Raw genomic sequence first — 6,575 nt, 5'->3', positions numbered from 1 at the left:
TGAGTCCGCTAGTGACTATGATGAGGAGACTTTGGCTCTGATTACATGTGAAGAATATGGTGGAGATGATTCTGATCATGAGACGCAATACATGGCTGCTCAAGATGCTGACAGGTATGAATGTTTAGTTGCTCAACGTGTTTTGAGTGTGGAGGTTACAGAAGCTGAGCAAAATCAGAGGCATAATTTGTTCCATACAAAGGGAGTTACGAAGGAACGTTCTGTTCGCGTCATCATAGATTGAGGGAGCTACAATAACTTGGCTAGCATGGAGATGGTGGAGAAGCTATCTCTCACCACAAGACCACATCCACATCCTTACTACATCCAATGGTTCAATAACAGCGGCAAGGTTAAGGTCACACATACTGTTCGTGTGCATTTTAGTATCTCTACATATGCTGATTATGTTGATTGTGATGTGGTACCTATGCAAGCATGTTCCTTGTTACTTGGTAGACCATGGCAATTTGATAAAAATTCTGTACACCATGGTAGAAACAATCAGTATACTCTTGTTCATAAGGATAAAAATATTACTTTGCTTCCTATGACTCCTGATTCCATTTTGAAAGATGATATTAATAGAGCTAATAAAGCAAAACAGGAGAAAAATAAGAGTGAAAATCAGATTGTGGCAAAAGAATTTGAGCAACAAATGCAGCCTCATAATAAACAATCTAGTGTTGCTTCTGAAATTAAATTGAAAAGTGCATGTTTACTTGCCACCAAATCTGATATTGATGATCTAGATTTTAGCAAATCTGTTTGCTATGCTTTTGTGTGCAAAGAGGCATTATTTTCATTCGAGGACGTGCCTTCCTCTTTGCCTCCTGCTGTCACTAACATTTTGCAGGAGTTCGCTGACGTCTTTCCACAAGACGTGCCACCGGGATTACCACCTATTCGAGGGATTGAGCATCAAATTGACTTAATTCCCGGTGCATCATTACCCAACCGTGCACCATACCGTACCAATCCAGAGGAGACGAAGGAGATTATGCGTCAAGTACAAGAACTGCTCGACAAAGGTTATATATGCGAATCCCTTAGTCCTTGTACTGTTCCTAGCATTTTAGTGCCGAAAAAGGATGGTACGTCCCGTATGTGCGTTGATTGTAGAGGCATTAATAATATTACTATACGTTATCGTCATCCTATTCCTAGGCTAGATGATATGCTTGATGAATTGAGTGGCTCTACAATATTCTCCAAAGTTGATTTGCGTAGTGGATACCATCAAATTCGTATAAAATTGGGAGATGAATGGAAAACAGCATTTAAAACTAAGTTTGGATTATATGAGTGGTTAGTCATGCCTTTTGGGTTAACTAATGCACTTAGTACTTTCATGAGGTTAATGAACGAAGTTTTACGTGCTTTCATTGGACGATTGTGGTAGTTTACTTTGATGACATATTGATTTATAGCAAATCTTTGGAGGAACATTCGGAACATTTACGTGTTGTTTTTATTGCTCCACGTGATGCACGTTTGTTTGGTAACCTTGGAAAGTGCACCGTTTGCACCGACCGAGTATCTTTTCTTGGTTATGTTGTTACTCCACAGGGAATTGAAGTTGATAAAGCCAAGATTGAAGCTATTGAGAGTAGGCCGCAGCCCAAAACGGTCACACAAGTGAGGAGTTTCCTTGGCCTCGCTAGTTTCTATAGGCGTTTTGTGAGAGATTTCAGCACCATTGCTGCACCTCTCAATGAGCTTACAGAGAAGGATGTGCCTTTTGTTTGGGGTACCGCACAGGAAGAAGCCTTCACGGTATTGAAAGATAAGTTGACACATGCTCCTTTACTCCAACTTCCTGATTTTAATAAGACTTTTGAGCTTGAATGTAATGCTAGTGGAATTGGATTACGAGGTGTGTTATTACAAGATAGCAAACCTGTTGCATACTTTTCTGAAAAATTGAGTGGGCCTAGTCTGAACTATTCTACTTATGATAAAGAATTATATGCTCTTGTTCGGACCTTTGAAACATGGCAACATTATTTATGGCCCAAGGAATTTGTTATACATTCTGATCATGAATCTTTGAAACACATTAAAAGTCAAGCAAAACTGAACCGTAGACATGCTAAATGGGTTGAATTCATTGAGACTTTCCCTTATGTCATTAAACACAAGAAGGGTAAAGAAAATGTTATTGCTGATGCATTGTCTCGTCGTTATACTATGCTTTCACAACTTGACTTTAAAATATTTGGTTTGGAGACCATCAAAGATCAATATGTTCATGATGCTGAATTTAAAGATGTATTGCAGAATTGTAAGGAAGGGAGAACTTGGAACAAGTTCGTTCTTAATGATGGATTTGTGTTTCGTGCTAACAAGCTATGCATTCTAGCTAGCTCCGTTCGTCTTTTGTTGTTGCAGGAGGTGCATGGAGGAGGATTAATGGGACACTTTGGCGTCAATAAGACGAAGGATATACTTGCTACACATTTCTTTTGGCAAAAAATGAGACGGGATGTTGAGCGTTTTGTTGCTCGCTGCACTACATGTCAAAAAGCTAAGTCACGACTCAATCCTCATGGTTTATATATGCCTTTGCCTGTACCTAGTGTTCCTTGGGAGGATATATCTATGGACTTTGTTTTAGGTTTACCTCGAACAAAGAAGGGCAGGGATAGCATAGTTTTTGTCATGGATAGGTTCTCGAAAATGGCACACTTTATACCATGTCATAAAAGCGATGATGCTGTTAATGTTGCTGATTTGTTCTTTCGTGAATTTATTCGCTTGCATGGTGTGCCAAATACTATTGTTTCAGATCGTGATACTAAATTTCTTAGCCACTTTTGGAGATGTTTAAGGGCTAAGTTGGGGACTAAACTGCTTTTCAGTACTACTTGTCACCCCCAAACTGATGGACAAACTGAAGTAGTCAACAGAACTTTGTCTACTAGGCTTAGGGCTGTTTTGAAGAATAACAAGAAAATGTGGGAAGAATGCTTGCCTCATATTGAATTTTCTTATAATCGTTCATTGCATTCTACTACTAAGATGTGCCCTTATGAAATTGTGTATGGTTTCCTACCTCGTGCACCTATTGATTTGTTGCCTCTTCCATCTTCGGAGAAGGTTAATTTTGATGCTAAAGAATGTGCTGAATTGATTTAAAAAATGCATGAGTTAACTAAGGAAAACATTGAGCGTATGAATACTAAATATAAAATTGCTGGAGATAAGGGTAGAAAACATCTTGTGTTTGCACCTGGAGATCTTGTTTGGTTACATTTGCGTAAGGATAGATTTCCTAATTTATGCAAATGCCACGTGCTGGTGGTCCTTTTAAGGTGTTAGAGAAAATAAATGATAATGCATATAAACTTGAGCTGCCTGCGGATTTTGGGGTTAGTCCCACTTTTAACATTGCAGATTTGAAGCCTTATTTGGGTGAGGACGATGAACTTTCGTCGAGGACAACTTCATTTCTGGACATCAATACCATTGTTACACCCACAGCCCCTGCTGCTATACATACTGGACCAATTACTAGAGCTCACGCACGCCAATTTAATTATCAGGTACTTTCATTTCTTGGTAAAGATTCTAATGTTCATGAGAATATGATGCTGCCTAAATTGGATACATTTGTTTTCTCTTACAAATGAAGGGCCTAGCTTGGACAAGAAAGATGAACCTTGGAGCAAGTTCAAGCATGGAGATGATGGCATGCGCAAGGGGAACAAGAACGGAGTTACAAGTGATGATTCCAGGACTCTGAAGCCACCATAATGAGTGCATGAAGCATGGGATGAAATATACAAGATGCCACTTCATAAATTTCATCCAGAGGATATTTAGGTGTTGCGTCACCTTATTATTGGGCCAGGCCCATGAATTTTTGAAGTACTTAAGTATAGGCTGTTTTTAGAGTCCGTATGTGTGGGGAAACAAGAGTTAGGGTTGGTTTCGGCCCCTCCACCAAGGGCCACGAAATTCCCCCTCTCTCATCCATATATACAGCCCTTAGGGCATCGTTTAGACTTTGGGTTTTGTTTAGATTAAAAGTTCGCCATAGCTGCAACTTCTCGTACTTCGTTTGTTTCCAACGACCAGACCAAGATGTCACAGAACCCCACCTTGATCAATAAAGCTTCCATCTTATATTCGCAATATCCAGATTGCAATCTCAGTTTCTTGCTTGTTCTTCGTTTGCTCGCAGGAAACAGACCCTCGTGGTCAGGTTGATCATGCTTCGGCGTGGTTAATAACCCCTCGGAAGTTGGTTTAGCGATTGCTCAGGCGCGACGTCTCGCACATTCGTAGTCGGATCGTCAAGGTCGACTCCCACAGAAACGATAGCCACCATCTCATCGAAACATTGGGACACCTTTGCCTCAATCAGATGTCCGGGGCTTCACGACGGGCCGGATGTCCGGGCTGGGAGGCCGGATGTCCGGGCTGGCGGGGATAGTCTTGTTGCTCTCGGGTTCAACGGTATCGGGGATGGTCTTGTTGCTCTCGGGCTGGCTGGGAGGCCGGATGTCCGGGCTGGCTGGGAGGACGGATATCCGGGACTTGGCGAGGCGCCGGATGTCCGGGGTAGACGCCGGATGTCCGGGGCCTGTAGCACTTGGCGGCTGGGAGGATGTTGCTGCAGGGGTCGTCTCCAGCGGCCGGATGTCCGGGCCTGGGGCCGGATGTCCGGGTCATGGAGCTGTCTCCGTCTTCTTCCACCGTCGCTTCCGCGAACGCTTGGCCTTGGTCCTTGGGTTCTCCATGGTCTCCTCGGGTGTACCTGAGTATGCACAAGGTCCGCGCTTGAAGTAGCATCCATGTCTTACATGCGGAAAGGGAAGATTCGGGAAGGAGCGAGTTCACCTTAGGCCCAAAGGCGTATGCTTGAGTGTACATGGGGATGATCGTAGGATTCTCCGCATCATCTCCCCTCCCTTGGGAAAGATCCGACCTCCGATCATGATCCTCATCACCATGGAAGCGGTTGTCGTGGACGGACTTGTAGTTGGACGAAGTGGAAGACATGGCGCAATCCAAGTACTCCAAGGTGTCTCCGGAGTGGTACACATGCAAAAAGAGAAAACACAAACGACAGTCGGAAATACAATGCTTAGCGCACACAAAGTGTCCATCATGTAAGAATGAGTCTATGCGACAAGATTGAGCATGACAAGGTGCATGAAGCTTATCCAAAAGATATGGAATGGTATGCAAAGCATTCATGGGAGCGAAAACATTCATTATGCACACAATTGTGTTGTGAATATGATCAATGCAACCACGATGCAAAATGATGTCATAGTGAGACGGTTTATCAATAGCATGAATATGGTAATGGATGCTCAATGTGATGTGATCAAGCAATTGATGGTAAACTCTCTGTTTAGCCCGGAAGTTCTGGGGTATGGACGGAAGTTCCGGGGGAGTCTGGAAGTTCCGGGGGTCGTGGAATTTCTTCCGGGACGAACCCTAAATTCCAGACCTAAGAATGGGGGCGGAAAAACTCGATTTCCAAGGTCAAAATTGGGACGATTTTGTGGATAGACATGGGGGAAAAGATGGAGAATGCTAGATCCACTTAAGACACAACGAATCCATGGATCAAAATCAAGAAAACATTGTCAAACCAACAAATCACAAAAAAAATTTAGGGCTATTTTTTGGTGGGGATTTTCGAAATTGGGGAAGGGCACAACAAAATTAGGCTAGAAAACGAAGAGGGGAGGCTCCGAAATCGTGATCAACATGGCTCTAGATACCAAGATGATGTAGGGTAGAACCCTATAGGACGATCTTTCACGAAAGGAGCGGATCCCACGAAGAACGCGAAGAACGCGAGGAGGGAAACGAGGGGAAAATCACGAGGGGAACACAAGAGAACACTCAAATGAACAAGTATGATCACACATGTGCTAGAACCATGAACACGAAGGAACGTACACGATACACAATCAACTAGGGACGATACATAGGTAGCCGGTCTTCTCCGTGAGGAGGTCTTGAATCCACGGGGGGATCTTCCCTTAGAAAGGGGGCTTGAATCCAAAGGGATCTTCTCCGAAGAGGCCGCAGTCTCTCGCATGGAGGAGATCCGATATGGATGAGCGTAGCTCTATCTCTCAAATAATCTATCACAACGCTAACCCTAACTAGGAGGAGGTGGGGGAGTATATATAGTGCTAACCCACGAAGGGGTAAGTGAGAGGGGGGATACATGGGCCCTTGGCCCGAGTCTTTGCATGCAGGCAGGCCGGAAGTTCCGGGTGGGGCCGGAAGTTCCGGGCAGGTTCCGGCCGGGTTCCGGGCTATCCAGAAAGTTGGCGCGCTCGGGGCTGGTCTGGACTCCGGGGCCAGAGGTTCCGGGAAGGTCAGAAGGTCCAGGGGCCGGAAGTTCCGGGCAGAGGCCGGAAGTTCCGGGCTTTCCAGAAGCTTGTCCTTGCTTCTTCTTCCTTCTCCTCTTCCATGCTTGGCCTTGGTCCTTGGATCCTCCATGGTCGTCTCGGTTGTACCTGAGTATATGCAAGGTCCATGCATGAGGTAGTAGCCATGTCTCATATGTGGAAAGTGACGGTTCGAAGAGGAGTGAGTTCACC

This window comes from Triticum urartu, chromosome 1 (assembly GCF_003073215.2).
Source record: "Triticum urartu cultivar G1812 chromosome 1, Tu2.1, whole genome shotgun sequence".
Lineage (NCBI taxonomy): Eukaryota > Viridiplantae > Streptophyta > Magnoliopsida > Poales > Poaceae > Triticum > Triticum urartu.
This window is presented reverse-complemented; position numbering follows the sequence as displayed.